This window comes from Petromyzon marinus, chromosome 58 (assembly GCF_048934315.1).
Source record: "Petromyzon marinus isolate PM22_M1 ecotype Great Lakes invasive population chromosome 58, UKy_Petmar_22M1.pri1.0, whole genome shotgun sequence".
NCBI lineage: Eukaryota > Metazoa > Chordata > Hyperoartia > Petromyzontiformes > Petromyzontidae > Petromyzon > Petromyzon marinus.
This window is the reverse complement of record NC_133724.1, coordinates 6195469-6222769: the sequence shown is the minus strand read 5'-3', so window position 1 is coordinate 6222769 and position 27301 is coordinate 6195469.

Genomic DNA, 27301 nt, shown 5'->3' with positions numbered 1-27301 from the left:
TCCCCTCACTCAGCCACTAATCCACTCATCCACCCACTCATTCACCCATCCGCTCACCCACCCACTCATCCACTCACCCACCCATTCATTCACTCACCCACCTATCCCACTGCAAGTCACCTCCTTGTTTCCACTTCTTCGATCGAGATGCTCCACGTGGGAAATTAACCTCCTATCATCACCACCACCACCACCACCATTACCGTCTCTTGACAAACAACAACAACAGCAACAAAAAAACCACTCAACACGTTCATCAACAACATTGTGACCTTAAAAATGGGGAAAAAATACGTGTACGACAGGCGACGTTTCGGGCAATGGCCCTCATTAATCGCACAACAAGATTAGTTCACTCCTAACGCGCGGTATTTTGTAATCGTATTCAACAGTCGTTTGCGCCTTTGCTCGGCTTAGTTCGCAGTGTGCGAAGGTTACTGAAGAGTTGTTCTGCCGAGCCTCGCCAATCACTGAAGCTTCACAGGGCACGACGCCGACGCAACGCACGTGCTGCCCTCGACGCCAGAATAGCCATGACGTCACAATGAACCGTGACGTCATAACAAGAGCCGTGATGTCACGTAACATCGTAAATCTCTGCAGACAAATTTTTTTTTTTTGCCAAAAGCTACGAATGTATTAATGGGTTATGGGTATATGCCAATAACTTTTAACGACTGTGTTTGTCATGAAATCGATATTTTGACCATACAAAAATATATCATGATATTTCGATTTAAAGTTTTCGTGACTGCAAGGATTCATCTTCTTTGGTTCTTTCGGTAAAGTCACCACCACGTAGAATGAGAATAAAATAATAAACTGATAAAATAAAATGACACAATAAAATTCTCACGACGTTTCGGCCACAACAGGCCGCTTGTGTTGTGGCCGAAACGTCGTGAGAATGTTATTGCGTTATTTTATTTGATCAATTTATTATTTTATTCTCATTCTACTTGGTGACTTTACCGAAAGAACCAAAGAAGATATCATGATACGTTTATATGTTTTTTCATAATCAACTAAAAACAAGCGCAATGTTACAATATTCATGGGACCTCCTTGGCCAGTAACAAAATATGAGAACATTCTAATATTCTATTCTATTCCCGGGACTCGGATTTTTGTCTTGGATTAAAACACGGCCTACGCGGAGGGTGGTGGGTGGGGGGGGGGGGATGCGTGACGTCAGCAGGCACACTGCGTGACGCTGCCGCGTGCGGATGACATCACAGATGTGACGTCACCGCTCACTTGCCGTGCAAAATATATCCATTATTGCGCCCCCCCACCCACCCCCCCTCCCCAAAAAAAAAACACAAAAGTCTATTTTTTATACTTTATCCATTGTGTACAGCCTGGAAGCTACCCACATGCCAAATTTCCAGGATTGTCGCATGTTGGCAAGTATGCTAAACATTTCGAACAGACACACACATTCGCGAATTTCCCGTTTATATACAGCGTATACATATATATGTAGATAGATTTCGCTAAACCGGCGATGCGATGACTCTTGAGCTCGCATCGTCAAGGGTAACGACCAGCAGAGCGCCGGGCCTTCAGAGCCCGAGATTCGCCGGTTCGACTCCCCATCTCCCGGCGCCGAACGTTGACAAGGACGGAGAGACAAGTATCGTGAATTCTTTCCACTCCGCTTCCTCCATCACCGCAGCAGCGGCGGACACGCCAACGCGTTCACAGCAGTTCGGAGAAAGAAAAACAAAAGCCACCACTAAACTATTCATAATAGAGTGTTTTTTTGGTGGTTCGATCACGTAAAAAAAAATATATATTAATGTGTCGTCGTTAAAACCCGCCACCACACGACACTGGCAACTAGTAAGGGGTTGTCACGTAAACAGAACGTGGCCAATTCGTCACTAGTACAGCACTAGTGTATAGTGTAGTGTATAGTGTAGTGTATAGGGTAGTGTATAGTGTAGTGTATAGTGTAGTGTATAGTGTAGTGTATAGTGTATAGTAGTGGAGTGTATAGTAGTGTAGTGTATAGTGTAGTGTATAGTAGTGTAGTGTATAGTGTAGTATATAGTGTAGTGTATAGTGTAGTGTATAGCATTGTAGTGTATAGCAGTGTATAGCAGTGTAGTGTATAGTGTAGTGTATAGTGTAGTGTATAGCGGTGTAGTGTATAGTGTAGTGTATAGTGTAATGCATAGTGTAGTGTATAGTATAGTTTATAGTGTAGTGTATCGTAGTGTAGTGCCTAGTGTAGTGTATAGAAGTGTAGTGTATAGTGTAGTGTATAGTGTAGTGTATAGTAGTACAGTGCCTAGTGTAGTGTATAGTAGTGTAGTGTAGAGTGTAGTGTATAGTGTAGTGTATAGTAGAGTAAACTAGTACAGTACACCGGTGTGTTGAAGAGCCAAGCCGCAACATTTACAATCCGAGTACGACGTTTCGCCAGTAATCACAACTAGCTTCATCAGGCGACAGCCAGATTTGTAGAGAAGTCTTTCTGTTCCGTTCCTTATATAGAGGCGTAGATGTGGTGACCACACGTTTGTGCTCTCGCTCAACGCACGTTATGGATGCGCATTATGCGAGCCCTTTGATCTTGCCCTTCCTGTCCATTGTGTGTGTTAAAAGAGCCGTGCCAACGGTAATCCATATTTGAAGCATGGTGCCCTGTATAGGCATGCATCTAAACAACGTGTCATTTGACCGGTTGCAAGGCCCCTCCCCACCGAGCTAAGTAGCTAGTTTTCAGAAGCGATCACCTGGCCCTCACTAATGGTAGCTTCAAGGACGTGTCTTGCCACCATCACGTGGCTTGGCACCATCACGTGGACATATATCGCGGCCAAACGAACTCCTGAACGCGTGGATTCTTGGATGTGGGAGGGAAACAACCGAAGGACGCGGAGAAGAAAAATCCGCGCCACCACTGGGAGCGAGAGACACACAGCCGGCGTTGGGGTCGGTATCGAACCCACGACCTCCTGTATACCAGGCGAGGTAGTTAACATCTCCTAGCCACCGTGATGATGATGAGAGAGAGAGAGAGAGACACGCAGACTCCAAATATACAGCAGGTGTCAGGGTCGGGATCAAACCCACGACCTCCTGTATACCAGGCGAGGTAGTTAACATCTCATAGCCACCGTGATGATGATGATGAGAGAGAGAGACGCAGACTCCAAATATACAGCAGCAGGCGTCAGGGTCGGGATCGAACCCACGACCTCCTGTATACCGGGCGAGGTAGTCAACATCTCCTAGCCACCGTGATGGTGATGATGATGATGAGAAAGAGAGACACGCAAACTCCAAATTTACACAGCAGGCGTCATGGTCGGGATCGATCCCATGTCCTCCTGTACACCAAGCGAGGTAGTTAACATCTCCTAGCCACCGTGGCGTGGGTGACCCCCCCCCCCTCCATTCCACCCCCCACCCCAAAACCGCGATAAATCCTCAAGCTAAACGTCTTGAGGATTTCGCAGTCAAAGACAAGCGAGCGACGACATGCGAGGTGCTCCTTTCAAACATTTCTTTTTGACGGATCAAAAAGTTTATCATCGTGCGAGGATCCTGGGGGAGATTTAAATCTTCGTATAGAAAAAAAACATAATAGCAAAATGGACCGCACGCTTTCGTTAGAAATACAAAAATAACCCGTTTATGTTTCACGACATCGCGACCTCTGTAACTGTGACCCTCCCCCTCCAGCTGGGCCGACCCGAACGAATGGAAAACATCTCCCATTAACACGTGGTGGTAGCAGGGCTTATCGCGACAAATATTGTTCGTAATTAAGGTGTTTTATTTTTTTTTGGGGGGGGGGAGGTTAGATCGTGGCCTGTAACGCGACGTGATAAAAGGGGGGCCCCCCTGAATGCCAAAATAATCCACGTGAATATTAAACACACATCAATGTTTAACTTGCATAGTAAAGTAAGTGTATTGTTCCATTTGCAGAACAGACAGATAATAGGACGAATCGCTGAGCCTTAAACACACGGCCGTTCGTAAAAGTTGAAGGGCGGTATAGTACTGTAGTAATAGAGCAAGTTGCGGAATCGCCGAACGGGAATTGATAGCTTGAAAGCGTTTAGCGGTAGCATTTGTAGTGGCTACTTTTGCTACTTAGGATAATCCGGGACTGGCTGCAATAGATCCTTGTTCGTATTGCACGGATCGGGGCATCACCTCGTCTCCGACTTGTGCTGTACTAGACATGCACCGCGCATGTATCTAATCCAGGGGTTCGGTAAGCGGTTTTTAAAGAATAAATAAATAAATATATAACATTTGGGTAAAAACAGAAAAGCTCAATATTCTCTACGAGCCACACACACAGAACGCTCACGTGGGTGAACCCGGCAGCGAAACGTTGGCGTCCGCTAGAATAAAATAAGGGCACGGAGCCAGACCTTCTTGCCGAGCCAGACCCCCTTGCCGAGCCAGACCCCCTTGCCGAGCCAGACCCCCTTGCCGAGCCAGACCCCCTTACCGAGCCGGAGGTTGTCGACCCCTTGATCTGACCTCCCCCCCCCAAAAAAAAAAAACTAAAAAACATTATTCAGAATCAGAATCAGAAAGGGTTTTATTCGCCATGTAAGTTCACACCGACACGGAATTTACTTTGGCAGGATGGTGCATACATTCAACATATAGGAATCTAAAATCTTAAATAAGTTTTAAACAAGTCTTACTATAATAAGGGTTAAAAGTCTAACACCAAGGGGCTGAAGTATATAAAATTAAATACATATCGAATATAAAATAGCTTTAAGATATAATTTAAAAATAAAAAATACAAATAGGGTAACATAGTTAATATCGGCAAGGTGTCGTTATGTAGATCAAATGTTAAAAACAGTGTTAGCCCTTGGCCTTGTTTAACAGGCCAGCAGCAGATGGGAAGAAACTGTTTTTATGGCGTGAGGTTTTGGTCCTGATGGACCGAAGCCTTCTGCCGGAGGGGAGTAGCTGAAACAGAGAGTGTCCAGGGTGGGAGAAATCGGCCATAATCTTCCTCGCTCGCCTCATGGACCTTGTCGTGTGCAGGTCCTCGAGGGTTGGTAGATTGCAGGCAATCACCTTCTCAGCAGTGTGGATGATACGCTGCAGTCTGCTCTTGTCCTTGGCAGTGGCAGCAGCGTACCAGACGGTTATGGAGGAGGTGAGGATGGATTCAATGATCGCTGTATAGAATTGCACCATCATTGTCTTTGGCAGGTTGAATTTCTTCAGCTGCCGTAGAAAGTACATCCTCTGTTGAGCTTTCTTGGTGAGGGAGCTGATGTTCAATTCCCACTTGAGGTCCCGGGAGAGAATAGTGCCCAGGAAGCGGAAGGACTCTACAATTTTTACTGGGGAGTCTTAACAGGGTGATGGGGGTGAGTGGTGCTGTATTCTTCCTGAAGTCCACAACCATCTCAACTGTCTTTAGAGCATTTAGCTCTAAGTTGTTCTGGCTACACCAGGTCACCAGATTGTCAGCTTCCCACCTATAGTCAGACTCATCCCCACCAGAGATCAGCCCAATGAGGGTGGTGTCATCCGCAAACTTCAATAGTTTGACGGACAGATGATTGGAGGTGCAGCTGTTGGTATACAGGGAGAAGAGCAGAGGGGAAAGGACGCAGCCCTGAGGAGTTCCGGTGCTGATGGACCTGGAGTCAGAGACTTGTGTTCCCAGCTTAACGCACTGCTTCCTGTCAGACAGGAAGTCTGTGATCCATTTACAGGTGGTGTATGGCACGTTCAGCTGGAAGAGCTTGTCCTGAAGCAGGGCAGGGATGATGGTGTTGAAGGCAGAGCTGAAGTCCACAAACAGGATCCTGGCGTAGGATGCTGGGGCGTCCAGATGCTGTAGGGTGAAGTGGAGGGCCATGTTAACTGCATCGTCCACAGACCTGTTGGCTCTGTAGGCAAACTGAAGGGGGTCCAGGAGAGGGTCTGTGATGGCTTTGAGGTGTGCCAGGACCAGGCGCTCAAAAGACTTCATTACCACAGATGTAAGGGCGACCGGTCTGTAATCATTTAGTCCTGTTGGCCTTAGCTTTTTGGGCACAGGGATGATGGTGGAGGACTTGAGACAGGCTGGTACATGGCATGTCTCCAGGGAGGTGTTAAAGATGTTGGTGAACACCGGAGACAGCTGGTCAGCACAGTGCCTGAGGGTGGCTGGAGAGACAGAGTCCGGCCCGGCTGCTTTGCGTGGATTCTGCCTCTTGAAAAGTCTATTAACTTCTCCCTCCTGAAAGGAGATAGTCGTCTCTGTAGTATTGGTGGGGGATGGGGCCTCTTGGGTTGGAAGGGGTGGTTCAGGACAGTCCAATTGTCTTTCAAATCTACAGTAGAACTCGTTCAGGTCGTTGGCTAGGCGGGAGTCGTTAGTGGTGTGGTGGGCTCTGGGTTTGTAGTTGGTGATCTGCCTGAGCCCTCTCCAGACAGAAGCAGCGTCGTTTGTAGAGAACTGGTGTTTTAGTCTCTCTGAGTACAGTCGTTTAGCCTCTCTCACCGCTTTGCTAAACCTGTTCTTCGACTCCTTGAATCTGTCTCTATCTCCACTCCTAAACGCTTCCTCCTTCTCCAACCTCAACCTTCTGAGCTTTGCTGAGAACCAGGGCTTATTGTTGTTAAAGTTCACCCTGGTACGTGTTGGGATACAGCAGTCCTCACAGAAGCTGATGTAGGACGTCACAGCCTCTGTGAGTTCATCCAGACTATTGGTAGCAGTCGTGAACATATCCCAGTCAGTACAGTCTAAGCACGCCCGCAAATCTTCCACAGCCTCACTGGTCCACTGTTTAGATGTCCTCACAGCAGGTTTACAGAGTTTTAGTTTCTGCCTGTATGCAGGAATCAGGTGGACCATGGCATGGTCAGAGTGTCCTAGTGCTGCTCGGGGGACGGCGTGGTAGGCTCTACTGACTGTAGTGTAACAGTGATCCAGAGTGTTCCCTTCTCTGGTTGGGCATTTAATGAATTGTATGTATTTGGGGAGTTCGTGGCTGAGATTACCTTTGTTAAAGTCGCCAAGTACGATAACCAACGAATCTGGATTTGCTCGCTCCACACTCAGAATCTGATCGGCGAGCATGCGTTGGGCCTCTTTAACCTGAGGACAAGGCGGCAAATAAACTCCGACCAAAATGAGCGACGCGAACTCGCGAGGCGAGTAAAACGGTTTACAGGTTATAAAAATTGATTCAAGGAGTGGAGAACAATGTTGCAGAATCACTGTGACATCTACACACCAGCCACTGTTAATGTAAAAACAAATACCACCGCCTTTCGTCTTGCCGGAGAGTGCTATGTCACGATCCGATCTTACAAGATGGAATCCTGCTAGTTGTAGCGAAGTGTCCGGAATCAAATCACACAGCCATGTTTCCGTGAAGCACAATGCAGAAGCTGAAAGAAAGTCTTTGTTTTTTACCATCAGTAGCTGAAGTTCATCCATTTTGTTGCACAGTGAACGTACGTTGGAGAGGAAAAAGCTCGGAAGCACTGTTCGGATCCCACGTCTGCGTAGCCGTACTAGAGCCCCCGACCGTTTACCCCTTGGGCGGCGTTTCGTCGCTTGAGCAAAGCCTAGCGCGGCATTGACTAGAATGCCTACTAATTCTGCCGCTGGAAGCAGAAAAGTAGGAATTAAATCCACAGGAGTTGTTTCCCTGATATTTAAAAGTTCGTCTCTTGTTAGAGAACTCCGAAAATCTTGGCAAAACACTGAATTGACAGACAAAACAAGACAAAACAGGGCGCACCGACCGGCTGAGGCTACCATCATCAGCGCCATCTTCGCACCAGCACGGGTGTGCTGAACAGCAGGCCTCTCTCACCAGCACTGGTGTGATGAACAGCAGGACTCTCTCACCAGCACTGGTGTGTTGAACAGTAGGCCCCTCTCACCAGCATGGGAGTGGTGAACAGCAGGCCCCTCTCACCAACACAGGTGTGATGAACAGTAGGCCTCTCTCACCAGCATGGGAGTGAACAGCAGGCCCCTCTCACCAACACGGGGGTGATGAACAGCACGCCCCTCACACCAGCACGGGTGTGATGAATAGTAGGCCTCTCTCACTAGCACGGGTGTGATGAACAGCAGGCCCCTCTCACCAGCACGGGTGTGTTGAACAGCAGGCCCCTCTCACCAGCACGGGTGTGTTGAACAGCAGGCCCCTCTCACCAGCACGGGTGTGCTGAACAGTAGGCCCCTCTCACCAGCACGGGTCTGTTGAACAGCAGGCCCCTCTCACCAGCACGGGTGTGCTGAACAGTAGGCCCCTCAACACGGGTGTGCTGAACAGCAGGCCTCTCTCACCAACACGGGTGTGCTGAACAGTAGGCCCCTCAACAGCAGGCCCCTCTCACCAGCACGGGTGTGCTGAACAGCAGGCCCCTCAACACGGGTGTGCTGAACAGCAGGCCTCTCTCACCAGCACCGGTGTGCTGAACAGCAGGCCCCTCTCACCAACACGGATGTGATGAACAGCAGGCCCCTCTCACCAGCACGGGTGTGCTGAACAGCAGGCCCCTCAACACGTGTGAGCTGAACAGCAGGCCTCTCTCACCAGCACGGGTGCTGGTGAGACTGCAAGGATTCATCTTCTTTGGTTCTTTCGGTAAAGTCACGTAGAATGAGAATAAAATAATAAATTGATAAAACAAAATAACACAATAAAATTCTCACGACGTTTCGGCCACAACACAAGCGGCCCTCATCAGGTGAAGGGACGAGACATCTGAGCTATTCACTCCAGCGCTGTCCTACCAGACAGTCTCGTCCCTTCACCTGATGAAGGCCGCTTGTGTTGTGGCCGAAACGTCGTGAGAATATTATTGTGTTATTTTATTTTATCAATTTATTATTTTATTCTCATTCTACGTGGTGGTGACTTTACCGAAAGAACCAAAGAAGAGCATCTCCAGTTTCGCAACACACGGGACGTGTGGCTGGGGTGGAGCTTAGAACCCGGCTCAGATGTCCACAGATTAATGGAACCCCCCACGAACCACCCCCCCCCCAACCCCATCCCCCCACGCCTCCCACGCCCCCGTTAGCTAACAGAGTGAGTCGAGTGGGTCTAGTGGGTCTAGTGGGGGTGTGATGCTACGTGATGACGAAGTGAAAAATGCATTGAGGGCGCCCTCGCTGGCGAGAGATGCATTGACGGAGCGAAACTTTCGAAATCAATTTCCCAAAAGCAAAACTAAATCTGAGATCTCTCGATCCGTGTTAGTAACGATCTCCTTGTGTGTTTTTTTTAAAATTTCACCATCTCACCGATTTTATATATATGTGTATTATTTAATCTTCATATTTTCATTGTTTTATTATGGTACCGTGAAGCTCATGTTATACATTTGTATTTAATGTTAATTTGTTAGATCGCTAAAGCTCGCTGCATTCATATCATCTTTACCCCCCCCCCCCCCTATAGATGTACCCCTCCCCTCACCCCCCCATAGATGTACCCCTCCCCTCACCCCCCCCAATACATGTACCCCTCCCCTCACCCCCCCATACATGTGCCCCTCCCCTTGCCCTCCTATAGATGTACCCCTCCCCTCGCCCCCCCATAGAGTTGTACTCCCCCCATAGAGATGTACCCCTCCCCTCGCCCCCCCCAGAGATGTACCCCTCCCCTCCCCTCGCCCCCCCCGCTAAAGATGTACCCCTCCCCTCACCCCCCCCCCATACATGTACCCCTCCCCTCGCCCCCTATAGATGTACCCCTCCCCTCCCCTCGCCCCCCCCCCCCGCTAAAGATGTACCCCCCCCCCTTCCCGCCACTCCACTCCTGTGCCGCCGTATTGATTCACCATAAACATCAATCAGCTTCCATTAACCACCGACAATGCCCCTCGCCTTATCGGGCCGTTTCAACGCGAATCTTTATTATCAAGTGCCGCAAAGACCCCACGTGTTAACGCGTCACACCTCCTCCCCCCCACCTCCCCCCACCTCCCCTCTCACCCCTCCTCCACCCCGAAGACACTGATTGTGGAATTGTGTAAATGAACACCATTATTTTTCGTGATAAAAGGTCGGGCGCTTTCCTTGTGTTGGGTTAGATCGCCAAAGTATAAATGTGAGTCGTTAAATCCGCCACCCGCTCGACGCAGCCAATCGGCGAGTTATTTTCCCGACACATTCAGAAACGTGAAGTTTAGAACATTTTTGGCTGGGCCGCTATAGTTTCCCACATTGATGGGCATCGTCTGTGGCCCAGGGCGCTTCTGAAGAAGAGCTATTAGATCCCGGTGGGCTTTAACCCGGTTAAAATAATAAATGGTTGCGTTTCGATTTAAAGCTTTCGTGACTGCAATGATTCATCTTCTTTGGTTCTTTCGGTAAAGTCACGTAGAATGAGAATAAAATAATAAATTGATAAAATTATTATTGTGTTATTATTGTGTTATTTTATTTTATCAATTTATTATTTTATTCTCATTCTACGTGACTTTACCGAAAGAACCAACGAAGATGGTTGCGTTTATATTCTTAGTTTTTTCGGTAAAGTCACGTTGAAGAGAAACAACAAAATAATAAAATATATATAAACAATAAAAATTTGTGACTTTACCGAAAAAACTAAGAATATGAATTACTGCAGTCACGAAAGCTTTAAATCAAAATATGGTTGCGTTTGTTTTGTCGTGGATATACGTGCTTCTTAAGTTCCACGTGGAGGATATCAGCGCCGCCGAAACGCTTGATTTAAACTGTATAATTTTTCGGAAACCCCGCCACCACCCGACGCAGCCAATCAGTGAAGGCTTGTCACGCAAAACAAAACGCGCTCATTCGTGGCTCCTTCGGCACGGCATCGTTCACGATTCGAGCGCGGTGGTTTCTCGCCGGTGATTGCGACCGGCAGCACCTTGGCCGGGTTGATGTGCCGTCATTCTGGCGAAGTCGCACCGGTTTTTTTTAATCATTTACTTACTCGACAAACCTCGCATCACTGGCTTGCGTCGGGGGGGAGGGGGAGGGGGGTGATGGTTTTGACGCAGCAGCAGCAAAAGTAGCTACATATGTCTTCTTTGGTTCTTTCGGTAAAGTCACTTAAAATGAGAATAAAATAATAAAATAAGTAAAATTTATTTTATTTTATAATAATATTATAATAATATTAATAATATAATAATATTTTATTTTATAATAACATTTTATAATAATATTTTAAAATTTATTTTATCAATTTATTATTTTATTCTCATTCTACATGGTGACTTTACCGAAAGAACCAAAGAAGATGAATCATTGCAGTCACGAAAGCTTCAAATCGAAATTTAGCTACATATGCTACGGGGCCAACGCAATGTTCAAGGACCCCCGCGCTAAATGCTTTCCAGCTATCAATTCCGGTTCGGTGATTCTGCGCTTGGTCTATTGCTATAGTACTATACCGCCTTCAACTTTTACGAACGACTGGGGTGTTTCAGGTGAGAGATTTATCGCATTATCTTCCCGTATAGCAACTGAAAAAAATGCAATTGCTTTACTATGCAAGTTAAATATTTGTGTGTTTTAATATTTACGTGGTGTTTTTTGTTTGTTTGTTATTTAGGGCCCCTTTGTAACATCGTGCTACATACAGGCCCTGCACGAGCTTAATCCGGCACTGGTTTGACGAACGCATTTTACATTCACGCTGTCGAACGCAAAATTATCCTTTATCACGGATAATGTTGGTCGTGAGAAGCCGCTACTACTGCTACTCCTACGTGGTAGGGGATAGCCGCTACTACTACTGCTACTCCTACGTGGTAGGAGATAGCCACTACTACTGCTACTGCTACTCCTACGTGGTAGGAGATAGCCACTACTACTGCTACTGTTACTCCTACGTGGTAGGAGATAGCCACTACTACTGCTACTCCTACGTGGTTGAGGGATAGCCGCTACTACTGCTACTGCTACTCCTACGTGATAGGGGGATAGCCACTACTTCTGCTACTCATACGTGGTAGCGGGATAGCCACTACTACTGCTACTCATACGTGGTAGCGGGATAGCCACTACTACTGCTACTCCTACGTGGTAGGGGGACAGCCACTACTACTGCTACTCATACTCCTACGTGGTAGGGGGATAGCCGCTACTACTGCTACTGCTACGTGGTAGGGGGACAGCCGCTACTACTGCTACTCATACGTGGTTGGGGATAGCAACTACTACTACTACTCCTACGTGGTAGGAGGATAGCTACTAATACTGCTACTCCTACGTTGTAGGGGATAGCCGCTACTACTGCTACTCCTACGTGGTTGAGGGATAGCCACTACTACTGCTACTCCTACGTGGTAGGGGGATAGCCGCTACTACTGCTACTCATACGTGTTAGGGGGATAGCCACTACTACTGCTACTCATACGTGGTAGGGGGACAGCCGCTACTACTGCTACTCCTACGTGGTAGGGGGATAGCCGCTACTACTGCTACTGCTACTCCTACGTGGTAGGGGATAGCCGCTACTACTGCTACTCCTACGTGGTAGGAGATAGCCACTACTACTGCTACTCCTACGTGGTAGGAGATAGCCACTACTACTGCTACTGCTACTCCTACGTGGTAGTGGGATAGCCGCTACTACTGCTACTGCTACTCCTACGTGGTAGGGGGATAGCCGCTACTACTGCTACTGCTACGTGGTAGGTGGATAGCCACTACTACTGCTACTCCTACGTGGTAGGGGGATAGCCACTACTACTGCTACTCCTACGTGGTAGGGGGATAGCCGCTACTAGTACTACTGCTACTCCTACGTGGTAGGCGGATAGCCACTACTACTGCTACTGCTACTCCAATGTGGTAGGGGGATAGCCGCTACTAGTACTACTGCTACTCCTACGTGGTAGGAGATAGCCACTACTACTGCTACTCCTACGTGGTAGGGGGATAGCCACTACTACTACTACTCCTACGTGGTAGGCGGATAGCCGCTACTACTACTGCTACTCCTACGTGGTAGGGGATAGCCGCTACGACTACTGCTACTCCTACGTGGTAGGGAGATAGCCGCTACTACTGCTACTCCTACGTGGTAGGGGGATAGCCGCTACTACTGCTACTCATACGTGGTAGGGGGACAGCCGCTACTACTGCTAGTCCTACGTGGTAGGGGGACAGCCGCTACTACTACTACTGCTACTCCTACGTGATAGGGGATAGCCGCTACTACTGCTACTCCTACGTGGTAGGGGGATATCCACTACTACTGCTACTCCTACGTGGTAGGGGGATAGCCGCTACTAGTACTACTGTTACTCCTACGTGGTAGGGGGATAGCCGCTACTACTGCTACTGCTACTCCTACGTGGTAGGGGGACAGCCGCTACTACAACTACTCATACGTGGTAGGGGGACAGCTACTACTACTGCTACTCCTACGTGGTAGGGGGATAGCCACTACTACTACTACTCATACGTGGTAGGGGATATCCGCTACTACTGCTACTCCTACGTGGTAGGGGATAGCCGCTACTACTACTACTCCTACGTGGTAGGGGATATCCGCTACTACTGCTACTGCTACTCCTACGTGGTAGGGGATAGCCGCTACTAGTTCTACTCCTACGTGGTAGGGGGATAGCCGCTACTACTGCTACTCCTACGTGGTAGGGGGATAGCCGCTACTACTGCTACTCCTACGTGGTAGGGGGACAGCCGCTACTACTGTTACTCCTACGTGATAGGGGATAGCCGCTACTACTGCTACTGCTACTCATACGTGGTAGGGGGATAGCCACTGCTACTGCTACTCCTACGTGGTAGGAGGATATCCACTACTACTGCTACTGCTACTCCTACGTGGTAGGGGGATAGCCGCTACTACTGCTACTCCTACGTGGTAGGGGGATAGCCGCTACTACTACTACTGCTACTCCTACGTGGTAGGGGGATAGCCGCTACTACTGTTACTGCTACTCCTACGTGGTAGGTGGATAGCCACTACTAGTACTACTGCTACTCCTATGTGGTAGGGGGATAGCCACTACTACTGCTACTCATACGTGGTAGGGGATAGCCGCTACTAGTACTACTGCTACTCCTACGTGGTAGTGGGATAGCCACTACTACTACTACTACTCCTACGTGGTAGGTGGATAGCCGCTACTAGTACTACTGCTACTCCTACGTGGTAGGTGGATAGCCACTACTACTGTTACTCCTACGTGGTAGGGAATATCTGCTACTACTGCTACTGCTACTCCTACGTGGTAGGGGATAGCCGCTACTAGTTCTACTCCTACGTGGTAGGGGGATAGCCGCTACTACTGCTACTGCTACTCCTACGTGGTAGGGGGATAGCCGCTACTACTGCTACTGCTACTCCTACGTGGTAGGGGGATAGCCGCTACTACTGCTACTGCTACTCCTACGTGGTAGGGGGACAGCCGCTACTACTACTGCTACTCATACGTGGTAGGGGGATAGCCGCTACTACTGCTACTGCTACTCCTACGTGGTAGGGGGACAGCCGCTACTACTGCTACTCATACGTGGTAGGGGGATAGCCACTACTACTGCTACTCCTACGTGGTAGGAGGATAGCCGCTACTACTATTACTGCTACTCCTACGTGGTCGGGGGATAGCCGCTACTACTGTTACTGCTACTCCTACGTGGTAGGTGGATAGCCACTACTAGTACTACTGCTACTCCTACGTGGTAGGGGGATAGCCGCTACTACTACTACTGCTACTCCTACGTGGTAGGGGGATAGCCGCTACTACTGTTACTGCTACTCCTACGTGGTAGGTGGATAGCCACTACTAGTACTACTGCTACTCCTATGTGGTAGGGGGACAGCCACTACTACTGCTACTCCTACGTGGTAGGCGGATAACCACTACTACTGCTACTCCTACGTGGTAGGGGGACAGCCGCTACTAGTACTACTGTTACTCATACGTGGTAGGAGGATAGCCACTACTACTACTCCTACGTGGTAGGGGGATAGCCACTACTACTGCTACTCATACGTGGTAGGGGATAGCCGCTACTAGTACTACTGCTACTTCTACGTGGTAGGTGGATAGCCACTACTACTACTACTACTCCTACGTGGTAGGTGGATAGCCGCTACTAGTACTACTGCTACTCCTACGTGGTAGGTGGATAGCCACTACTACTGTTACTCCTACGTGGTAGGGGGATAGCCGCTGCTACTACTGCTACTCCTACGTGGTAGGGGATAGCCGCTACTACTGCTACTCCTACGTTGTAGGGGATAGCTGCTACTACTACTGCTACTCCTACGTGATAGGGGATAGCCGCTACTACTACTACTGCTACTCCTACGTTGTAGGGGATAGCTGCTACTACTACTGCTACTCCTACGTGATAGGGGACAGCCGCTACTACTGCTACTGCTACTCCTACGTGGTAGGTGGATAGCCACTACTACTACTACTGCTACTCCTACGTGGTAGGGGGATAGCCGCTACTACTGTTACTGCTACTCCTACGTGGTAGGTGGATAGCCACTACTAGTACTACTGCTACTCCTATGTGGTAGGGGGACAGCCACTACTACTGCTACTGCTACTCCTACGTGGTAGGCGGATAACCACTACTACTGCTACTCCTACGTGGTAGGGGGACAGCCGCTACTAGTACTACTGTTACTCATACGTGGTAGGAGGATAGCCACTACTACTACTCCTACGTGGTAGGGGGATAGCCACTACTACTGCTACTCATACGTGGTAGGGGATAGCCGCTACTAGTACTACTGCTACTTCTACGTGGTAGGTGGATAGCCACTACTACTACTACTACTCCTACGTGGTAGGTGGATAGCCGCTACTAGTACTACTGCTACTCCTACGTGGTAGGTGGATAGCCACTACTACTGTTACTCCTACGTGGTAGGGGGATAGCCGCTGCTACTACTGCTACTCCTACGTGGTAGGGGATAGCCGCTACTACTGCTACTCCTACGTTGTAGGGGATAGCTGCTACTACTACTGCTACTCCTACGTGATAGGGGATAGCCGCTACTACTACTACTGCTACTCCTACGTTGTAGGGGATAGCTGCTACTACTACTGCTACTCCTACGTGATAGGGGACAGCCGCTACTACTGCTACTGCTACTCCTACGTGGTAGGTGGATAGCCACTACTACTGCTACTCCTACGTGGTAGGGGAATAGCTGCTACTACTGCTACTCCAATGTGGTAGGGGGATATTTTGGTCGGCCACACCACTGTGGTCAAGCAGCATAGGGGGGCCGTCCAAAAATGACGTCACGCACCTAGGGGGGGTTGGGGGGGGTCAGACATTTGTGACGATGTGTGACGAGGGGGGGGGGGGGTTGAGAAATGTGACGTCACATCAAAACGCGCAACTTTAAATAAATACAGACAAACACGTTCTACTTAATTAAATAGACTTTTTAATAAATGTTTTCTCCTACAACATCAGAGTGCAGCGCCACATTAAATACGCAACTACAATGACAACAATAGTTCAACGCGATTCGAAGCATGTTTGATTTTTTTTGGGGGGGGGGGGGCAGAGCTTTGTGACGTCATATTTGAGGGGGAGGGGTCTGACTTTTTGTGACGCTGTGTGACAATGGGGGGGGGGGAGGAGGGGTCAAAAATCGTCCAAAATCGCGTGACGTCATTTATGGACGGCCCTTAAGGCGTTGTGTGTTCGTGTAAACCAAGGCTGGAGCTGTGGAGTCAACCAAAATCTTCCGGAAAAAAAATAAATCTCAATTTGAAAAATAATTTCCTGCCTAAAATATTTTAAAAAAAATTCACTAACACATAGGATGGACTTTTATTTTTTTTTTTTACAATAATGTCTAATAGTGTTATTGTATTACATTGCTCTGTTATTTTTTTACTTTTTTTACCTTTTCTTGTTTTCATTGTATGTAATGGCAGAGATTAGGGAATTATAATAAAGTACAACCATAGCCACAATCATATAAACAGAAATCTATTTTATAGCAATATATTGCGGGGGGACATTTTGAGCATATTTGAATATTGGTGGGGGGGGGGATGTGTGCCCCCCCCCAATATATATTATAATTACGGCCTTGGTGTAAACTAGTGGCTCTTCTTAACCTGGGGTGCATCACTCACACCCTGGGGGGGGGGGGAGGGGGGAGGGGGTAGCGAGACACGTGGCCAGATTTTTTGTTTAAGAAGGTAAATCATCGAAAAAGTAAATTAAGGCACGGGGCACGTAGGGTACAGCTTACTTTATTTTATTTTTTATTAACATCGTTACATTTCAAACATTACATTTGTCTCACGATTCAGAAGCCAAGGGGAGCAAGGCTGCAATGAAAGGTTAAGAACCAGCGGGTGCAAATTAATGCCATCGCCATCATCATTACGATAACTACTACTCTCGTACGGAAATTGCTTGAAATATAACGAGCAAGCTGCGAGTTCAGACGTTTAAACAAATCCGCGTTTATCTGAACGTGAAACGATTAGGGCGGCGGGGGGTGGGGGGTGGGGGGGGTGGGGAGGAGGGAGCGGTGGTGCAGCGGTTAGCGCGCTGCGTTAACGAACCCCGGCAGATCCCGAGTCTCGGCCCCCGCTCACGGCCACCGACACCGCCACCATCAGTGGCGATTATTCGAACCCGGGTCCTGAGCCTCCCTTAGGCCGACTCAGCCTCAAGTGAGTGACCGGTGCGGTGTGCAAACAACGCCGCTAGGGAGACAAAGGCGGCCGGGTTTTCCGGGCTGAACACCCACACCCTCGTGTGCCGTGCCGGCCTTCATATAGTGCAAATCGCGAATGGCACTTGCCCCTACAGTCTGCTAAGGGCTATACGGGGAGATCTTTGTCTCTATCTTTATTTTCATCCGAATCGGCCCCGAGCCTCGCTTAGGTCGACTCAGCCTCAAATGAGTAACTGGTGCGGTGCGGCAAAAAAAAAAAAAACAAACATCGTCAATGGGGAGACAAAGGCGGCCGGGCGTGGTGCCACCCACCCCCTCGTGTGCCACAGTGCAACAGCGTCCCAGCAGCTTGCGGCAGTCTCGTGTCGCTTCCACTAAGAGGTCACGTGACGTTTCGATCACAACGCAAGCAACCGTCATCAGGTGAAAGAAACGCAGCAGGAGCAGTGCTCATCGAAGCGTCGTGACCTACCCACTTTCCGCCCACGTGACTTTACCGAAAGAACCAGAGGAGTATGGATTCCCGCAGTCACGGAAGCTTCAAATCAGGATTCACTACGTCTTCTTTTCTCATGGCCTGTTGTGATTTTATTCACTCTTACTTTGGTGGACGCCCGAGTTTTTTGAGCGGTGGCAGAACGCCTGCCGCCTCCAACCCTGGCCTTAGTTCCATTTATTTCCTGTGAGCCATTCGGCTCTTGAATCGGGTGCAACCGCAACAAACAAAAACACGCACGAGAAAAACATCTTCAAGTGACTACGTGTGTGACTGTGCAAAACAGAAAAGCCAGGAAAAAAACCATCAAAATATTCCTGAATATAGCACCGTACACCAACGCTGTGTGCAAAAAAATCCCAGTGGGATGCAAGTCAAACAACAACAACAACAACCACAAGACAACTAAGATTAAGGCAATCAGTCTAACTCCGTACTACAATAAACAAAAAACATGGCCAAACCCCAAAAAAAAACCGTTTTCGAAATCACCAAAATAAAAGCCATAAATGCCTCCGCGTGCACTCCACGCGCGGCGCTGCTACAGCCGACAGATGCCGGTCCGTGGTGTCACACAGCCCGGCTTACCTGCCGACCCTCGCACAGCCGAGGGGCTGTGCGGGTGAACGTGGCCGGGCTGCTGCCACGCACGAGGCTGGAGGACGCCGGATGCTCACGCAGTGCGGATCATCAGCCGCCCCGGGTTCGTCTCCTGCCAGCGACGTCCTCGCCATGCATCTCAATCCGCCTCTGGCAGTGAGTGGCAGCTTGGCACGCCTCGGCATCGCCAGCAGGTGGGAGCTCGACGTGTTCCATTCACTGCCCAACACCACCAGCGAGTGGGAACGTGACGCAGACCGTCCACCGCTCAACACGAGAGGGTGGGGTTTTCTGCCTCCTGCCCAGCACCACCAGCGAACCGTGAGTTCGGCGAGGTTCGTCCACCCCGCTGCATCACCTGCGAGCTGGAGCACAGCGCCTGGTCAGCTACTCCGCTGGACCTCCTCGTCTTCTTCTGGCTGCCCCGTTGTACGCGCCGCGTGCGTGGTCGTGTCCGCACGCGTGCGTGCTGAGCGAGTGTTCACGTCGGCGTGCACGCGCCCGCCACGTGCGTGGGAGCCGCGTGCTGACGGCGTGGATCTTGGACACCGCTGCCTGGACTTGCTGCTCCGGGCAGCGCGGCCGCTGATCGGAGTCCAACCGAATCCTGGCCCAACCAACACCACCACCACCACCACCACCCGTACAGCGTGGGCTGACGTAGCAGGGCTTCGACACGCACCGTCTCTTCATCACCTGCACCTGGAATCCGCGCTCCTCAGGACGCTCTCCGGCCTCGGGTTTCTTCGCGGGTCAACGTCAGAGGCTGCAGACTGCATCGGCACCACGGTTGCAGAGGCGCGTAGGGGCCAAAGTTCACGGGTCAATCGTCGACCAGCTATTTCCTCTAATCCCTCGACGCCTCGACCCCTTCGGATCTTCACATCCACCTTTACCCATCCGCCTCGGCCTACTCAACTCAACTCACGCTCCATTAACAACAAATCAGCCTGCATTCACGGTACGATCTCGGACCACCACATCGACCTTTTGCTTATTACCGAGACCTGGTGCAGGCCAGGCTACCCGGGGGGTGGTGGCTTAGCGGTCGTCTACAAGGCTGACTTGAGAATTCAAGAGCTCAATCTACCAATGGCTCCTGCCACCTCTTGAGGTCCAGTACGTGTCCCTCACTGCTAACACCGAGTGCTTTTCCATAATTTCCATCGATCGCCCTCTAGATGGCATCATCACTACCTTCTCAAACGAGCTTTACGAATTTGCTCTACCTCATTCCTAACCCATCTCACCGGCTCGTGCTGACTGGAGACTTTAACTGCCCCGGCAATACCCCAGCCTCCATTGATGGCCACCTCGAGTCAACCTTGGCCTGCCATAACCTGGTCATCAGCGACTCAGGCCCCACCAGAGCTTCCTCAACAAATGTTGAGAGTATGCTTGACCTGGTTCTGCAACCTGACCTGGATTGTCGTATCTCTCCACTGGGAGTTTTCAAAAACTGGTTCCTCCAACCACCACCTCATCCTACTTTCCCTGCAAATTCAAAAGCCAATCACCATCAAAATCACCCGCCACTCCCGTAATTTCAAGGGAATCAAGTTTTCCACTCTACAGCACCTCCTCGCAAATTCGCCTTCAATTTTATCCCCGTCATCCGACCCAACTGTCTGCGCTCTTCAGCCCGAAGCTGACCTGAGGGCGGCGCTGGACAATCTGGCTCCATTAAAACCACGAGCCACGTGGCAGCCTTCCCACGACACTCGCTGGCTCTCAAGAGACGTCATCCTTGCTAAGCGAATCAGGAGTCGCCTCGAGAGGATCGTGTTCCACAGTGGTCTTCCTGCTGATCGAGTCGCCTACAGAGCTGCCTGCAGGAAAACAAACGAACTTATCCTCGCCTCACGTTCCTCCCACATTGAAGAACGCATCAAAACAGCTACCGGAAAACCATGCATCCTCTGGAAAACCTTTCAAGGATCTTCTACATCCTGGTAGCGAATATGGCCCCTCACCTTAGCGATCCCCTGGCCTCACTGAAACTTGCCACCTCTTTCAAAACTTACCTCACCGACAAGCTGATCACCATCGCTAACTCCTGCACATATTCCCTCACATCGCACCATCGTGCCCCGCTCCCGTTTTCTGAAATTGAAAGCACTCACCCAGACACCTTTATAACCACGTTCAAGCCGGTGTTTTCAAAAGACGTTTTCTCTTTGATTCAATCGCTTCACATGAAGTCATCTCCACTCGATGTCCTCCCAGGTTCCTTGTTCAAGCAATGTGCTCCGGAACTCGCCATCATGATCAGGAACATCGCAGACGCCTCATTCCCTACGGGGTGTTTTCCGTCCAACCTCAAATCTGGCCTGGTTTCCCCCCCTGTTAAAGAAACCAAGTCTCGACCCTGATGACTCGTCTAGCTATCGTCCCATCACTAATCTCTCGAACCTCTCCAAACTCCTCGAAAGACTCGCCCTAGCCAAGCTGAAACCCCACATCACCTACTTCCCAAACTACTGCTCCTCCCAGTCGGCTTACCGTCAAAACAACCCCACAGAAACAGCACTCACCAGAGTGCCCGATTACATTTTCATGATTATTGACTCCGACACCAACGTTGCTCTTGTAAGTCTGGACATTTCATCGGCCGTTGACACCGTGAACCACTCGCTCCTTACTTCCCTCCTAAAATCCGACTTCGGTATATGTGGCTCAGCACTCAATGGATAATTTAGTACCTTTCTGATCGGCAGTCCTCAGTCAGGGTGGGTTCGTCCACATCTGCTGAAACAAAAGCGTCGTTTGGCGTCTCCCAGGGCTCCGTCCTCGGCCTCCTGCTGTTCACGGCCTACACTTCTCTGATCGGCCTCCTCATTGCCAAGCTTCGGTGTGAAGCACCATTCATATGCGGACGATGCTATTCCGTTCAGCGCCCTCAATTCACCCAACGCGTCTTTATTTGAGAGGCTCTTGGAATGCACCGCTGGCCTGCACCAGTGGTTCTCCACACACAACCCTAGCCCTTAATCGGTCAAAGTCAGTGGCCATCGTGTTAGGTACCAGGCAACGTCTCAACTCATCACACATACACATCTTTGGTCACAGCATCAGGTTCACCGATAACTTCAGCTACCCCGGTGTCATCCTAGATTCAAACTTTATCCTTCGATCGCCAAAACCAATCGCATCATCAGTTCATGTAACTTTCACCTGATGGCTCTCAGACGCCCACGTCATCTCATCTCCACTGAAACCGCCAACACATTGGCATGTTGCATAGTTGGCTCTCGCCTCGACTATCGCAACTCCGTCCTAGTCCAGCCCTCCTCTGGCAACCTCAAAAAAACTTCAAAGACTACAAAACAACCATGGCACGCATCATCATTGGCCGCACTCATCCCCGTCTTGACTCACTCGGCCTGTCTCCGTGCCCTCCACTGGCTACCCATCGCCAGCAGGGTCACGTACAAGATCGCCTGCCTCTGCCACCGCGCCTTCACCACTGCCTGCCCCCCGTACCTCTCTTCACTACTGACGACTTGCAGCACGGCACACGGCAGTTGCCTTCGCAGTGAGAGACTCACGACCTCCTCTCGACAGCAAGATCCTGGACGGTCACGTCTATGCGCCGCTTCTCGGTGGCTGCCCCAACAGTCTGGAACGCCGTCCCCTCTGCACATTCACAGCATAACCTTAATCGTCTCCTTTCAAGAGACGCTTAAAAACTCACCTCTACAGCCACGCTTTCGAGTGACTCTGAGCTTGGCTCCGCGCCTCTGAGTTGCGGCCGTTACGTATGCAAATTTGCGCGCGTTATAAAATTTCATTACTATCATAATTTTGCATAGGTGCAGCTATTCGCTAACAGCACTTGCCCCGACAATCTGTTATGGCTACATGGGGGATCTTTGTCTTTGGAGTGGGGGAGGGGGAAGGTGTGGAGTTAATGTGAAAGGGATGTAGTATTTAGTTTATCGAGTGTGAGAAAGGCGAATCTTCGTGACATCTTTCCCAAGTACAACTTACAAAGCAAAGCTCACAGATTCCCCACTACTCACTCCGCACCGCCGCACAAGACGCGTTTTGTACGCTTCACGCGTGTGTGTGTAGGGTGTATTTGTGTGTTTGTGTGTGTATGTATGTGTTTGTGTGTGTGTGTATGTGTGTATATGTGTATATGTGTGTGTGTATATGTGTGTATGTGTGTGTGCAGCAAAACAACCCCCTACCTCCTCGCGGTACCGGACGGGCAACTCTGTCGTAGACAGTGCTGTGGGGGGAGGGCCAATTCCGATTGGCTCCTCCCCTGATGGCATCTGTGTCCACCACAGTGGCTAAACGGGGGATCTGGACGGGTGCGAGGGGCTGGTAACCCCTCCACCTTCAAAAATTTACCACGAAACCACAAATTAAAAATTTAACTAATAAGCTTGTGCCAGAGGCCCCGGGGGAACAGGCGTCTATGACGTCTCCTGGCCAAACTCCAATTGGCTGAGCCAGGAGATTGAATCTCTACTTGCGGGGCTCCTCCAGAAACAAGGAAAAGCCACTTCATGTGGCCATGTGGAATGTTCGAACGCTCACTGCGGAGGAGAGGCTGCCACTTCTCTGTCAGGAGCTGGACCGGTACCGCCTGGATCTCTGTGGCATTCAGGAAGTCCGGTGGACCGGTTCTGGCTCCTGCCACCATGAGGGGTGGACAGTCCTCTACTCGGGGCAGCAGACTGCCAAACAACAGGGTGTGGCTCTTCATTTGAACAAAATAATGAAGGTGGCGTGGGAGCGTGGCGATGAGGTGTGGGAAGCTATAAGCCCCAGGCTACTTTGGGCTCGCCTTCCCGTCAACCGGAGGCAAGGAGTGGTGGTCGTGATTTCTTATGCCCCCACCGAAGACGAACATCCGTGGAGGGATGCAGGCAAAGCCGATGAGTCAGATGCCTTCTATGACCTCCTGTCACAGGTGCTGGCTAAAGTGGCCCCTCGGGATAGTCATCTTGTTGGGTAACTTCAATGCCCGAGTTGGTCATGATGCAGTCACCTGGTCTGGAGTGATTGGATGGCATGGGCCAGATCAGCTCAATAACAACGGTAGGAGGCTGCTAGATTTTTGTGCAGCCCATGGGCTTGTAATTACCAACACGCTGTTCTGGCATCGGCGCATCAACACAACATCATCGATGCATGCAAGCAAGAACATCTGCTAGACTACATAGTGACGGACCAGCGGATGCGATCCCATGTCCTTGACACCAGGACCTACCGTGGAGCTGATCTGCCCTCTGACCATCGACTTGTCATCTGTAAGATGCGCCTGCCATTCTTCCACTCCGGTGGTGGGGGTACACCCAGAACCCCATTCCAACCTAAAGTGGCCTGGTCTCAGTTATCTGATGAAAGTTGCAAGCGAGAATTTCATCATCGCTTGCGTCTGGGGTTGGCATCGTCCCACACTCCTCCTGATGTCGAGGGTAAATGGGCGAGGTTTAGGACTGTGACTCATGCAGCTGCATTGGCTGCTTTGGGTAAGCGGTCCAGACCTCCCCAGAGACCCTGGCTGACAGAGGAAGTGTTCAGGCCCACTGTCATCGGCTTCAGAATCACACGTCAGAGAATGAGGAGGCTTACCGCAGCATTCGCTCAGAGGTTCGGAAAGCCGTGAAGCGCTGCAAGGATGGGTGGTGGTCGCGGGTTGCTGAGGAGATGGAGTCTTCCTCGGTGGCCCGCGATCACAAATCTCTATTTAACTCCATCAAAAAAGTAACCTGCAGCGCCACACCTATTGCCATCATTAGGGGAAAAACGGTGATCCAATCTCCGACCCCAAGGAACAGGTTTGCAGATTTGTTGAGCATTTCTGTGAGGTCCTACGGGAGGGGAAATCCCTCAGCCAGGAAAACATCTTGGCACAAAGTGGGGATGACCCTGCTGAGGCTGCGGTGCCTCAAATATTGGAAGAAGTCACCCCTTGTGAGTGGCTGGCTGAGGTGCCATCTGTTGAGGAAGTACTGAAGGCGATCCAGAGTCTGAGACCAGGAAAGGCACCGGGCAGAGATGATCTCCCAAGCGAAATGCTGAGGGAGGGTGGCGTTTGTGCACAGACTGCCCTATATGACATCATATCAACAGTCTGGACCACTGGACGGGTTCCGCAGGATTGGAAGGATGCCTTGGTGGTCCCCCTCTTTAAGAAGGGGGACCGCACAGACTGTAACAACTACAGGGGCATCTCACTTCTCAGTGTGCCGGGAAAGGTCCTGCCAAGGATTATTCAACATTGCCTTGCCAGGCACGCTGAGGAGAGGCTTGCGGAGCCCAATGCCGTTTCAGGAAAGGGCAGTCCTGCACAGATTCCATATTTTCTGTCCGTCTGCTACAGCAGAGGTGTAGAGAATTCCAACAAGACCTACATCTCTGCTTTATTGACCTGGTCAAGGCCCTTGATACCATCAGTAGGCCTGGGCTCTGGGTTGTTCTTCGTGCTTTTGGAGTCCCTGACCCTCTGCTCACGATCATTAAGGACCTTCATGATGGTGAGCGGGCCCGGGTAAAACTACGTGGCCGGGAGTCAGAGCCATTCCCTGTACACCTTGGGGTGCGACAGGGATGTCCTCTGGCTCCCACATTATTTAACATCTATTTTGACCACGTAGTTTGTGAAGCCGTCAATAGCTGTACCGAGGGAATCTCCATTGGGTACAGACATAATGGGAGGCTGATCGATGCCCGGGTGCGATCAAGGGATGGCTCCCTATTGCTCAACCACGTTATGTATGCTGATGATTAGGTAATAGCTGCTCATTCAGAGGAAGAGTTGGAGACGCTGCTGCTGAGATTGGAGCGTGCCACTAAGAGATGGGGCCTTACCATCAGCCCCACCAAAACTAAGCACCTGCCTGGGTATTATGTACCATCGGACACTCCACCCCCACAACTCCCAATCGGTGATGGGGCAATTGTGGAGAGAGTGGAGAGTTTCCCATACCTGGGCAGTGTGCTTATGACTGGCTCCAGTTTAACAGCAGAGGTCTCACTCCTAATCAGTCGAGCGGTAATACCTTTTTATTGGTTGCGTAACGCTGTGTGGAAGCTACCTGGTCTGTCGCTCTGCACTAAGCTTCAGGTCTTCTCGGTCACGGTCATTCTCTCCCTTCTCTACGCTTGTGAAAAAAAGGTGGACCCCCCTAATGGAACATCTTCGCCGGTTATAAACATTTAGGCTAGCCTGCCGACGATCCATCCTGGGTTAACCAGGCTGGATTGTGTGAGGAGCTCACAAATCCTTGAAAAATCTGGACAAGGTCCCATCGGTGAGCTCCTCTGGCAGGCGAGGCTGCGTTGGCTGGGTCATGAAGCCCGCATGCCCAGCCACCGTGGCAGGGGCTAGAGAAGAGATGGAGTGATGTGGTACAGGAGGACGTGGAGCTGAGTAGACTTGCCGATGACTGGTTCCAGCGGTGTCAAGATCAGTCTCTGTGGAGGAGGCTCGTGAAGGACGCTACTGGGCAGTTGGAGGCAGTCGCCCTCCAACAACAACGGAGGGCGGAGGAGCGATGCTCATAACAACGAGCGGAGCGCTGGGTGGCTAAAGCACAGCAGCTTCGCACAGTAGGGGGCACAGGTGGTGCATCAGCCAGTCATCTTAGTCAGCCGACCCGTGGCACTTGGGTCTGCCCCGTGACATCCTGCAAGCGGGTGTTCGAAACTTCACGTTGGCCTCAAGGTGCACATGGCCTGGCACAAGCGTCGTGGTGACGTCACCGCCACTTAGTGGCGAATGGCGGTTGTTGTTATTGTATCTGTGTGTGTTTGTGTGTCTGTCTATGTGTGTGTGTGTGTGTGGCGGGGGGGTGGTAGTGTAGTGCCTGGGTATTTTGTACCATCGGACACTCCACCCCCACAACTCCCAATCGGTGATGGGGCAGTTGTGGAGAGAGTGGAGAGTTTCCCATACCTGGGCAGTGTGCTTATGACTGGCTCCAGTTTAACAGCAGAGGTCTCACTCCGAATCATTAGAGCGGCAATATCTTTTCATCGGTTGCGTAACGCTGTGTGGAAGCTACCTGGTCTGTCGCTCCGCACTAAGCTTCAGGTCTACTCGGTCACGGTCATTCCCTCACTTCTCTACGCTTGCGAAACGTGGACCCCCCTAATGGAACATCTTCGCCGGTTAGAAACATTTAGGCTGGCCTGCCTACGATCCATTTTGGGTTTAACCAGACTGGATTGTGTGAGGAACTCACAAATCCTTGAAAGATCTGGGCAAGGTTCCATCGGTGAGCTCCTCCGGCGGGGAAGGCTGCGATGGCTGGGTCATGTAGCCCGCATGCCCAGCCACCGCATGCCGAAACGGCTTTTGTTCGGCCGGATTGAGGGGGCTAAGCGGGCGCGGCACGGGCTAGAGAAGAGATGGAGTGATGTGGTACAGGAGGACGTGGAGCTGACTGGACTTGCCGATGACTGGTACCAGCGGTGTCAAGATCAGCCTCTGTGGAGGAGGCTCGTGAAGGACGCTACTGGGCAGTTGGAGGCAGTCGCCCTCCAACAACAACGGAGGGCGGAGGAGCGACGCTTACAACAACGAGCGGAGCGC